Source organism: Silurus aristotelis (genome assembly GCF_946808225.1).
Source record: "Silurus aristotelis genome assembly, chromosome: 20".
NCBI classification, from domain to species: Eukaryota; Metazoa; Chordata; class Actinopteri; order Siluriformes; family Siluridae; genus Silurus; species Silurus aristotelis.
In genome coordinates this window covers 7,917,722-7,929,993 of record NC_139593.1, presented here as the reverse complement: position 1 = coordinate 7,929,993, position 12,272 = coordinate 7,917,722, and positions in this window count along the sequence as shown.

The following is a 12,272-nucleotide window of genomic DNA, read 5'->3' as shown; positions in this document are numbered from 1 at the left end:
AAACCTATAAAAAATGTTTAATGAATGTGTGAATGTGGTGATTAAAATAAATAGATTTTTTTATGTTTCTTAAAAGTTGTACAGTAGAACGAGCTGAAAATGAATTCAGTGATTTTCAGGGTCACTCTGAGTAAAGACCAATTGAATGAATTAGCAAACATTTAAAGGAAGGTAAAATAAAGGTGATTTTGCTTTTATATTTTACTGTATAGTCTCAAACACTATACAGTAAATATGTTTTAAGAGTGTTTGATTATGAGCCATGATTTTATATATATATATATATATATATATATATATATATATATATATATATATATATATATATATATATATATATATATATATACACACACACCACAAACACGAAATTGTATTATTATTATTATATAGCAATACATTAATATGTTTTTCTTTTTGTTTTTTAACTGTGTATTTTCAAACTGCCGCTGTCTTCACTGGTTCTGTGTTCAGTTGTTCATGTAAAGGTTTTATTAAAATGTTAAACAATAGTACCTGTATTGTGTTGTAATGAAAATAAAGCATACAAATAAGGCTTTACGAAAACACTGAATAATAAAATTGCTTACTAACACACAGAGCATCAATAATTCCTAAATTAGGCTAAAATAGAAAGCTCCGAGTGATACTAAATGAAGAGCCATTTAGGAGTCGTATAGAGCCGGCTCTTTTAAGGGAGCCGAGCCAAAAAAAACAAATCTTTAAAAAGAGCCGGACCTCACATCCCTACAGGCACTGCTGCATGTGGAAGGAAGCCACACCCATATCCCCCGAATTCTAACATATACATATGGTATTCCTGTTTTTATATATATATATATATATATATATATATATATATATAATAAAGTTATCTGTTTTTTTTTTGGTGATTATGGGGTGTTGAGTGTAGATTAATAAGAATAAAAATTGTTTGAATGTTTGTAGGTTATAGAACTCTCGCTCCCAGTAAATGTAATCCTGTAATCCTGCTTATTATTGACATTAATTAATAAGAATCATCTTTAGATTGCAAATAAATACTTTAAAGACAGAGGTGAACCTGGAATGAAGGAATCCCTGCGGCAATCGTACAGCATGCCGGGATACAGAGGTCTTCCCAGGGCTGCTATTTCCATACATCTGGAATCCATGACTGTTGCAGATGAAAAGAGGGAAAAAAAAGAGAACACTGATAAATGCATAAACCTGTGTAGATGTAAATAGGAAAATGTGGCATGAATAAAGCTGTAATAATTCAACGTTTATGATTGCATTTCTTTTTATTTGTAATGATTTTTTATTCTCTTTTTGTAATGTCTTTGTCTCGATCAGAATTCTTGGGGATCTAGGATCTGTTGACTGCCTATTTTCTATTTCCTGTTAAAAAAAAAAAAAAAAAAAAGTGAGTTTAGACCAATTACCACTTCAGCAAACTACAAAATTTCAAATTCAGATGGCACAAGATAGAAAAGTATCAAATAGTAGCATTGTGAAAATTGACAAGTGGAAACAATTATGTAAATATATATATATACTGTGTATATATATATCAAATAAATATAAAGGCTATGAGCCTTTACTGCAGTTATGTTTCTTCTTTTTCTGCATTTTTTTTTCCTTCTTGGGTTTATTTTTAAATACCCTGTATTAAAAAGAAAAAACAGTAATCGTTTCAGTTCATATTTTTTGCGTCAGTTCTTGGATATTTTAGGTCAAATTAGCATGAGTCATCATTTTGCGTTTCTGGATGAATGCTTTCATATTGTGAGTTTTAAACTATTTTCTTATATTCATATATGCGTTCAAGTAATACGCCTTTAGCAATGAAATATCTACACTCAACCTATAGGAAAATTATTAGAAGAAAGCTACCTTACCTGAAATGTTTTCACAAACGTCTGGGCTTTCTGGTGTTAATGTAACCAGTAGAGAAATTAGAGGACGGGGACCCTATTTATAAAAATGTGATGAGGTGGGTGGAAAAAAAATGGCATCATATACTGCCCACCTTAGGCACGCCTTAGAGTATAAATTCATCATTCAAAGTCATAAACAGTCATGAAACAAGAAAATTAGATCTATCTTCATTTTAATGTTTTTATGCAAACAAAGTAACAATTATGAGGTCCCCACCAACATCTATATACAAACAGAAACCGAGATTACAACAGATTTCACTATGCAGTTATAAATAGATGGTGAGGAAATATAAATACACCCTATTGTTCAGTAACATGCTGCAGAACCAGAAGCAAAAATAGCAAAATAACTTTTTGTAGTGCCTAAGTCTCTCACATTGGTGAAAATAATTGTTGGCCTTTAATTGCTTCAGGTCATATGATTTTCAGGTTTTTCTATGATTTTGTCAGATTGAGTCATAATTCTGCTGTTTCAGAAAAAATTAGCAGAATATTTCAAATATCATTTCAAATATTATTATAAATTATAAATTATTATAATGAATATTAGGGCTGCAACTAACAATTATTTTGATAATTGATTAGCCAGACTATTATTTTTTTCGATTAATTAAATAATAATAATAATAAATAAAATAAAAAAAATAATGCTGTTTTCCTAATTATAACTATATAGATTTGTATTTACTTATGTATAAGATTTTACTTAATATTATGCAAAAGCCAGATATTGAGTAAAACTATCTTTAATTTAGATGTTATAAAGTTTATAGTGGCTGCTTGTTGAGGAGGGCATGGGGGATTTCAAATTCACTCCTGTTGTGTTGTTTCTTTCTGTAAATAAAAAAAAAGCAAAAGCATTTCAGTAGGAAAGGTGTAAATTGTGTAAATCAACATTTGTATTTTCCTGGCAAGTTAAAAGCCATGCTTTAAAAAACATTTTATAGTCCATCTGAGTCCAGACAATGTGTCAAACTTTTTGTTTTGTTATTTATTTAATAACTGCAATCAGGACATTAGTGAGGAGAGTGTGGATAAGGATGGAGGGAGTATTTTGAGCAGCTGATGAACAAGGAAAATGAGAGAGAGAGAAGGTTAGATGGTGTGGGGATGGTGAAGCAGGAAGTGGATAGGATTAGTAATGAGGAAGTGAGAGCAGCGATTAAGAGGATGAAGAGTGGAAAGTCGGTTGGACCAGATGACATACCAGTAGAACCATGAAGATGGAGTTTTTAACCAGATTGTTCAAGAAGAGGTTAGAGGATGAGAGGATGCCTGAGGAATTCGAGAAAGAGTGTGCTGGTAAAAAGTAGTGGAAGCCAGGCTGAGAGAAGAGGTGACCATCTGTGAGCAACAGTATGGATTCATGCCGAGAAAGAGCACCACAGATGCCCTATTTGCTTTGAGAATGTTGATAGAAAAGTATAGAAAAGGTCAGAAGGAGTTGCATTGTGTGTTTGTGGATTTAGAGAAAGCGTACGACAGGGTGGAGAGAGGAGTTGTGCTATTGTATGAGGAAGTCAGGTGTGTCAGAGAAGTATGTGAGGGTGGTGCGGGAGGCTCAATTGAGATGGTTTGGACATGTGCAGAGGCGGGATATGGGGTATATCAGTAGGAGAATGCTGAGGATGGAGCCACCAGGAAGAAGGAAAAGAGGAAGACCAAGGAGGAGGTTTATGGATGTGGTGAGGGAAGACATGCAGGTAGTTGGGTTGAAAGAGGCAGATGTAGAGGGCAAGAGGGGGTTTATAAAGTTTTCTGCTGGGGAGCTGGAAAGATTTCCTGAATTTTTAGTCATTTTATTATTTGAAGGTTAAAACTTAACAATATTTAATTGGTAAATAGCCGGACCCTGAGACAGTAAGTGTTTTTCTGATAAAAGCAGAAGAAATGGGCAAGCGTAAGGATTTGACGAGGGCCAAATTGTGATGTCTAAACAACTGGTTTAGAGCATCTTCAAAACAGCAACTCTTGTGGGCTGTTTCCGGTCTGCAGTGGTCAGTATCTATCAAAAGTGGTCTAAAGAAGGAACAGTGAAAAACCAGCGACAAGGTCATGGGCTGCCGAGGCTCATAGATGCACATGGGGTGCACATGCGCTGGTCCATGTGGTCCTATCCAACAGACGAGCTTCTGTAGCTCAAATTTCTGAAGAAGTTAATGCTGTTGATGCTCAATGGGTCAGAACTGTTTTGGCAGCAAAAGGGGGACGTTTTGGTCATAAAGTTATGCCTGATCGGTGTAAAGGTAGGCTGGATAATAGATTGGTGTACTGTTAAAATACATATGCTTTTTAGATGAGTGCATATTTGAATAACAGTAAATAAAGGCAATAGGGGTCAGGAAATTAGAGGTTGTAACAAAACGAGATCTTTGGTCGTTGTTTTCCTTTTTTTTTATTTTTTCATATAATGCGAAAAACAGATTCCAGCACATTTTTCTCTACTAACACAAAAAACAAGGTTAAAGCTAATGCAAATCCAAATACAATATTGCACCAGTAGAGAGCACTCATTACGTATATTTAGAAAAATATCCATATGCAGAATACTTTAAGCATAAATGAATCAACTTATTACATTTTTTGGTCAAATGTTTTGTCATGATTTTTGCTTTGTTATTATGAACTGGGAAATTATGTACTTTGTAATTTTTTTTAATTAACTAACTAAATATCATTAACTATATAATAAAATGAAGTTTGACATATTGTCTGATCTTTTATTTTCTTGGCCAGAATAGATACATAATGTGTCACATTAAATCTAATACAAATTCTCTCTTGAAGGTATTATAATATATTGCATAAAATGACTAGAGGCAAAAAGCAAATGAACTGAAACTGATCATAATCACATGTTTATACATCAACCAATTACAGTAGAATTATATCCTAATAATAATTTACAATCAGTAATACATGAGTTTTTAAGTGCATCTCATTGCTAATATGGAGCTCTGGTTTGCACAAGCATGGCATGATTTACAACACAAAAACAAGAAATGAGAATTAAGAAAGAGTCATGTGTCTGAAAGATTGACTCCTAGAAAATGATGTTGGTACATTACTATGTGCAAACTCATATCTCACATTACTACAGGACTCACAAAGCAAAGGGGGGAAAATGAGAGAAAGATGTATTTATTTTACTTATATAATAAAATGCATAATTAAGCTTAACATAGCATGATAAGCATAAAAACGTATATAGCAGAATATAACCTTCACTTTAAGCAAGAATATATATATAATAAGAGCACTTTCTATAATAAGAGCATCTAGTTTGCTAAGCTTTATTTGAGCTTTACCCATTAAAACAATAAGTAAACATAAGTAAACCCATATAGAAAAGGTAACTGAACTTTAGTAGAATGTACAAGGGACATTTCACACCTCAACATGATGTTCAAAAACAGGAAACCAGCTTGAGAAAAAAAGTTATTTGTGAGGTGACTGTGGCAGTGGCAAAACGTCACAATGTGATGAGACACCTTATTATGTGTCACAAAAGTTTTCCTGCTAAGTACCCACCTATCAGCATAAAAAAACAGAAATAAATGATGCTGTAGCATCTTATATGTAAATGTATATGTGGATAAATATATGTATGGTTCCTAGCATGGTAAAACATTGTTAAGAATTATTGTAAGGAATAGGGCTGCAACTAACGATCATATTGATAATCGATTAATCGTCTGATGATGTTTTTTTCTGATTAATCAGTTTAAAAAAACAAAATGTTAAAAATTTGTTTTGGTTACTATAACTATAAAAAAAAACATAATTCAGGTACTTATGTATAAAAGTGTACTAAAAAAATTAACAAAAGCCAGATATTGAGTTAAACTAAAAGCTTTAGAAATGGGTTTATAACCTTTTCTAGACTGATAGATCTCAATTAATTTATTTCTCATTTGTTTCCGAATTTCTTTGGCTCTCAGCATGATGTCTAGCTTTTAAGGATCTATTAATCTACTTCACTTTGTTATTCAGGTCCTATTTAAAATTTTTCTTGATTGTGAACAGTTGTGGCAGTAATCAGGCCTGGGTGTGGATAGAAAAATTTAACTCAAGTGTGATAAACCACAGTTTTAACAGGGGGGCAAACACTTTTTCACACAGGGCCATGTAGTTTTGGATTTTGTTTTCCCTCAATGCTAAAAACCTTTATTTAAAAACTGCATGTTTTGTTCATATGTGTTATCTTTTACTAATATTTAAATTAGTTTGATGATCTGAAACATTAAAATTGAAATCAGGCCAACAATTTTTCACTCCCCTGTATTATAAGGATATAGATGTTGTATGCATTTTCCTTTTATTACAAATCACTCCTGCCACTCTTCTCCACCGATTCCACCCTGCCTGCACTTTTTTCTTCACTTCTCTAACACACTCCATTACTTTGCACTGTTGACCCCAGGTACCTGAACTCCTCCTCCTTCTCCACCTCTTCTTCCTGCAACCGCACCACTGCACTGCCCTCCCTCTCATTCACACACATGTACTCTGTCTTATTCCTACTGATTTTTCCCCTTCTCTCCAGCGTGTACCTCCACCTCTCCAGGATCTTCTTAACCTTCTTCCTACTCTCACCACAAATATGACTGCTATCTACTTAAAACAAACATTCAGTTTAGCATCAGTTCAACAGCAAGCAGAATATATTAAGAATAATAAATGAAAGAAACTCCTGACTTTAACTTGCCATAGCACCTGTGGCCTTATTTGCGTAATTTTAGTGAAGTTGTTGAAAAGAAGGTTTGGGCTCATGATAATTTATTAGATATCAATCAATGTTTAACTCATAAATATCATTCTATTAATTGTTTGGTGTGCTGAGAGTAAGCTTAGAGTCTTTTCTCATAAACTGAGTTGATTAAGAAAAGAGTCTTGTGATAAAAAATAAAAATAGGACATTATGGCTATAATAAATCATAGTACTTGGATACCTGAGTACAGGCAAATAATTTTGTACTTTTACTCAAGTGGAAGTTTAAAGGGAGCACATTTACTTTTACTGGAGTCATATTTTACCTACTGTATGTCTACTTTAACTCAACTACATGCTTAGTGTACTTCATCCACTACTGCTGTTTTCTATAAACAGGAGAAAAACACAAATTAAGTAGGTACAAAAAGAGTGAGTACAAATAGGGGTTGAACAGTTTCATGAAATGCGTCTTGTATCGTGCATCTTATTTTCTGCATGGTTTCTTCTCAATTTCTTCTTTTCTGTAGCTAAGCATTACTAGTTAACACACTGTGGTTACAGTGAGTGTATTTCATATCCGGTACATTTATCATCTATATCGGCATGGAAAATGACTGATGTTTTGCATTTTATATACAATGCATATATCCTCTTGACTAAAAGAATATAGAATATATAAAATAATAATAGAATTATATAATAATATAATAATATTATAATAATGATCCTATTATAATCTTTATCACAAGACTCTTTGCTTAATCAACTCAGTGTATGTAAAAAGATTCAAAAGTTACTCTTAGAACACCAACCTATTAATAAAATTATATTCATGATTTATACACTGATTGATATCTAATAAATGATCATTAACCCAAAACCTCCTTTTTAACTACTTCAGAAAAATAATGCATATAATGCCACATGTGTTGTGGCAAGATACTCATCCATCACTTCTATTATTTATTCCTCTCAAAATGTTCTGCTTGCTGTTGAATGTCTCTAGGTTATGTATGTAACCCTAGTTCCCTGAGGGAACGAGATTCTGCGTCACAATGGTTTGGGAACGAGTGTGCAATCACACCATACTGACCAGGTCATAAAACCTGACAAAGGTCAATGGGGTGGACCAACCTGCAGCGTTGCATATGTCCTGGAGAGAAACTCCAGTGGACCAGGCCGTAGAGGCTGCCATACTTCGGGTGGAATGAGCCTCGACTCCGAAAGGAGTCGGAAGACCAGAGGACTCAAAAAGATAGGGAAATAGCATTCACTATGCATCTGCTGAGAGTCTGCTTATTGGCCGGAAAAAGGCCATAGCAGACAAACAGCTGCTCTGACTTTCTCCATGGACTCATCCTGTGTTTATTGCTTGCACAGTCGATTTTGCTTCTCCTGGTTGGGGGCTAGGAAAGGAGGAGGGCAGAATGCCTGCAGTACGACAGGTTGTGAGGAAACCATAGGCACCTTAGGCACATACCCAGGTTTAGGGTAGAGAAAAGCGCTGGCCATGCCAGGGGCAAACTCCAGGAGAGATGGGGCCATGCAAAGAGCCTATAGGTCCCTGACCCTCTTAAGGGAGGATATTGCCAGAAGAAAGGCGGTCTTTATCGACAGGTACCTAAGGGCCACTCAGACAAAGCCTCAAAGAGGGGCTCAGATAGAGCCACCAACACAATGGTCCCACACAGGCATCATATCCCGGGCCTCAGCCTCTGGGTGCTGCATAGGAAACGTATCACATTTCTCCAGCGACTGCCCCACATGCGGGGTACAATAAGATGCGATAGCGGACACGTAAACCTTCACCTGCAAGAACTCCAGAACTGAACCAACTGGGCAGTTGACTGTGTATAACTGGTGGTCCTCACACCATGTGGTGAACAGATGCCATCTAGCGGCATACAACCTCCTCATGGAGGGAGCTCTGGAATGGAGGATGGTCTCCACTACCTCAGTAGAAAGACCAGCTGCTAGAAACTGTGCCCCCTCAGGGGCCACATCCATAGATGCCATATTTCCCGGCAAGGGGTGAACCAGGGTTTCCACTCTCCATATCAGATGGCCTGGGATATGAACTGCTCTCAATGGGATAACAGGAGGATCTGCCGCACCAGCCTGTACAGGGGGCGAGATCGGAGACCCCCCTGGTGGTTATTATATGAGACCACCAACTTGTTGTCCATACGGACCAGCACGTGTCAATCTCTCAGGTCTCGGAGACAAAAACACAGCCATCATCTCCAGGCAGTTTATGCGCTATGAAAGATGTAGCTCGTTTCACCGACCTTGGGCGGAGTGGCCACTCATGACCGCGCCCCACCCCGTGAGGGATGTGATTGTCATTAGCATTATGCGACTACAAGGAGCTCCCAGGGTGGGGCCTTGAGACAGGAACTTAGGTTCTTCCCATATATGTAAGGCTCGAAGGGCTCGAAGGGGAAATCTCTACTTACAGGGTGAGCCACAAATTGCCTTTCTGTGGTTACTAGAGCTGACAAGGACCAACCTACGGCCCTCAACGTTCCTTGGTGGCCCTAAGGGTTAAGTCGCAGCACGATGTAACTCCTTAAATCGTCAGCCCCAGAGCTGAATCCCTCGTCTATTTCTCGTAGCAGGTCAGCCTGGTATGCCTGCAACACACTCATCGTGTGGAGGCAACCCACAGCTTTACCCACCTTACTAAGCCTTGCTTTAGTTGGCAGTACCGGGGCATTAGCGATGATGATATACCAGGGGAAAGATAGCTAGGTAGGGTCTCTTGCACCTTAGCATCACCCCATAGCCGCACTCCTTGAACCCTGCTAGTGGGGAAAAGGTACGGGCCACGTATGGGGTCTTCCACGACGTGGACACCTCGGTGTGCAGGTCGGGGAAGACTGGTAGGCCCCGGTGTGGAGGCTGTGACGCGGGATGCAGAAAACACTCTTCCAGCTCACTGGTTGTGCGCTGCTTCCACTTTTCATCTGGCCAAGCTATTTCTAGCTTGGACACTGCCCGTGTCGCTACCTCCAGGAGCTCCTCCTATAGAACAGGCTGTGAGGAGTTCGTCAGCTCGCTAGCCGCCAAAACTTTTTCCTCCTTTTTTTCTCCCATGCCAGGAGAATAAACTGCCAAAGGATGTGCTTCCCCACGGGGAACGAACGCTCGACCCGGCAGGAGAGGCCGGAGAGAACTCATCCATCTCTGTGCCTTTTGCAATATCTGTGAGCCCCACGACTCCCGGTGCCGCTTTGCCTCAGCTAAGACAGGACCGAGCCACGAGGGAGAGGACTCTCCTCGGAGAGCGCTCTCCGGGAGCGCATAGCCACACGGCTAAAGTACTAACACTTGACTCCCTCGAGAGCTGACAATGCAATATTGACTTCATCATCCTAGTTTATTTTTCCAAAAATGCTGTGCCATGCAGAGAGAACAAGTAGCTTTTTTTTTTTTTTTTTTTAATATATAATCCATCTGTCATATTATAAAGCATTATGGCTCCATAATCACTGGCTGTAGTTTAATATCAGAACTTTCAGAGTCTTTACAAAAAGAAAGCAGAATTTGTCATTGTAAACCTGATTTGTGACTTTTCATTTAAAGGTATTAAATGAAGTACAGCTGAGTTAGATGAATAGTGAATTCATAAAATAGAAATATAAGACAAGTCTTAACCATTGTATTTCTCAAATACATGGAACAGATGTTTTGTAGTGCTATATTTTGGCCACTTGGTGTCAGTAAAAGCACTGAACACTACACACCATTTAAAATGGTTATCAAACTACTGGAATTAATAGCGTCTCTGCATGAAGTGTTTCTATAATGTGATTTGACAATTATTTTGTGATTTTTATTTTCATTACATTACAAATAAATGGTGTAAATTAAATGCATATTGTGATAAAGGTATCCATTGTATTTATTTTACTCTTGTAAAAAAAAATAATAAATAATAATATTAAACAGCAATGTTTACAAGCCATCCCAAAGACTGCATCTTTAAATAACCAATTATTTCTTGACCTATACCTGTTATAGACTATTGTAATTAAAATGTTAATCTCCAAAACTGAAAATAATATTATTTAATTCCACCAGATGGCACCAAAATCTTTAAACTGAATGGCAACTCTTGTGGAATTCTGAAGTGGAGTTTCAGATGTCAACATATTTACTTACTTTAGACAGATCATATTTATTCCATTTCACACACACACACACACCTCAACATACTATTTAGAAGTTACTTCAGACCTAGATTAAGTAGTGCGTGTTAGATTAGGCCTGGAACTAATCATTGCAGGCTCATGGTTAGTCATGATGCCATTTATTCCTCTAACGCAATTTTATACTTATGTGCTAATCCCACAACATACCAAAATTTCCAAAAATAACACTTTTTATAGATGTTTACACAGGTAAACCCAAGTTGCCAGTGGTAACTCTCATAGTAAAAAAAAAACTAATGTAGGCGACCACCTTGTTTCCCCAACCACCACCACCACCTCACCCCTCTTAGCTCAAATAAATTGTGAGGATCCCCCGGATCTTTCTTCTTTACAAGCACAGGCATTTTCCCGAGAAGCAAGAGAGGCACATGGGGGAAGCCGAATGGTGTTCCACAGGAAACAACGAACAACGGGACCCCACACTGCCTCAGTGTTTCCTCCACACATTTACACACATTTACAGCGGTACAGACCATTAGTCAGTCACAGTCAGTTACATTTATGTACTGGAAAAACATACATTTGACATTTTAAAGAATGGCATTTCACCTCAAGAAGCTGGACCACCAAAACCCCTGTTCAGTACAACTGTTCACTACTTCTTTTCAAAATGAAACACTTTATGAAATACCCTAACTTTAATATTGGTATTAATTTTAGTACCAATAATTTGGTCCGTCTAGTATTGTTCTCAAAACTGCCACATTTGTTCACTGCATGGATTCCACAAGGTGTTGTGGAACATTCCTTTTAGATTTTGGTCCATCATGCAATTCCAGGAGATTTTTTTTTCTGCAAGCTGTATTAGCGTTAAAGTTTGGAAACCTTTCAAAGCTTTGGACCTGTTTGTGCACAATGTGAGGCTAAGAAGGCCAAAATGCTGGACAGACTAAGGACTTAAGCGTTGCTGCGTGTCTTCAACTGAAGTTGGAATACTACTTGCCTCAGGAATTGTGGGAAGTGTTAGAAAGCTTAAACCAAAGATGTCAACTTAGACTTTCATTTCAATTACCATTTCATTATAATGTGTTAATTACAAGATGTTAATTATAATTATTATTATTCAAGTTCCTCAAAATGAATAATTCTCTTTAATGCTTACACTGTGGTGATAATCAGCTGCTGATGATTACAGAGGTGTGATGTCACCTTGGCCTGATGGAAGGAGGACTTGGATTTGAAATGCACCACCTGTACAAATAACATGGTAAACCGATGATGAAACAGCTGTTGCAGCCACCAGGAAGCTCAGCTTCTTCATAAAAATGGCACATCTTGTTAACACCCTGGGGTCTCCCCCTTCGTCGGGTGCAAATCCATTACGCCAGCTTGCATGCCAGAGTGAAAAACGTGTAGTATTTTGTTCATTGTTTCCTACACGTCATGTTTCGCTCCATTCCTTGGGCAAGGGCACATAGCCAG